Source organism: Octopus bimaculoides, chromosome 19, assembly GCF_001194135.2.
Source record: "Octopus bimaculoides isolate UCB-OBI-ISO-001 chromosome 19, ASM119413v2, whole genome shotgun sequence".
NCBI classification, from domain to species: Eukaryota; Metazoa; Mollusca; class Cephalopoda; order Octopoda; family Octopodidae; genus Octopus; species Octopus bimaculoides.
The window spans coordinates 39,333,663-39,334,889 of NC_068999.1; positions in this window are offsets into that span (position 1 = coordinate 39,333,663).

The window sequence follows — 1,227 nt, forward strand, 5'->3', positions numbered from 1 at the left end:
TGTGTGTGTGTGTGTGTGTGTGTGTGTGTGTGTGTGTGTGTGTGTGTGTGTGTGTAGGTAGAGTAATATACTTTATTATTAAAGCTGTAAGCATTTGATGGTCCTCTCGTAAGGACGGGAAACACAGGTGACTTGGCCTTGTGGTAGGTATTTCAACCCCAACGAAAAAAAAAACAACATTATTTGGGATCGACATACCACCACACGTCCTCCAGGATTCTTACGTATTCTGTAGGTCAGAGATTATATCCAGACATTTATGCAAGGGGTTGTGGAATATGGAAGAATGAGGGCACGAGGTTCTTCAGAAAGAAATTTATCACACTTAGCCTAACATCTCTGGCAGCATCGATATTTGTATCATAAAACGACGAGATTTGATACATTAAATAAACAAGACGACATTGGCGCTCCCTTTCCTAAGACACAACCCATGTTAAATCATAGGTGAAGTCATGATAATCTTCCTATCTCTGTGCCTTTCCGTCTCACATTGGGAGCCTATCACTAACAGCCAGGTTGCAGATACACCCTTTTTCTGCTGTGGACAACACTTTCACCGGGGATTGAGAGTCAAAACTTGAAATTAAAAGCGAAACAGCTGAAGAGCAACGACTTGCTGATCAACTCGTACATTCTTAAGAAAATTCCGTGAATTTATTGGCCGAGATTGCTATAATATTTGTGAATCCCAAGTGAAGGGAAAGCAAAGTTAACTTCTATGTAATTTGAACTCAGACTCGAACGAATACATTACACTCTTCTATCCGGTGCACAATAATTCCGACTCTGTAGGCGACAAGGCACAATAATGCCAACTCTTTAGGCGATGTTAGTACGCCCGGCGAAATGCTTAGCAGTATTTAGTCTGTCTTTACGTACTGAGTTCAAATTCCGCCGAGGTCGTCTTTGCTTTCATCCTTTCGGAGTCGATAAATTCAGTACCCGTTGCGTACTGGAGTCGATCTAATCGACTAGTCTACTCCCCCAAGATTTCGGGCCTTGTTCCTAGAGTAGAAAAGAATGATGCCAACTCTGTGTATGCGTCGCCCTGGAAATCATATATTACAGTATACATCAGGCTCTTTTGGTCCGATGATCGCAGAGAAACGGAAATTCTATGAAGCCGAAAAATGGAAATGCTCATATACAAACTCACATCCATACACAGACACGCGCTCGCGAACACGCACACACACACACACACACACACATACCCCCCCCCCC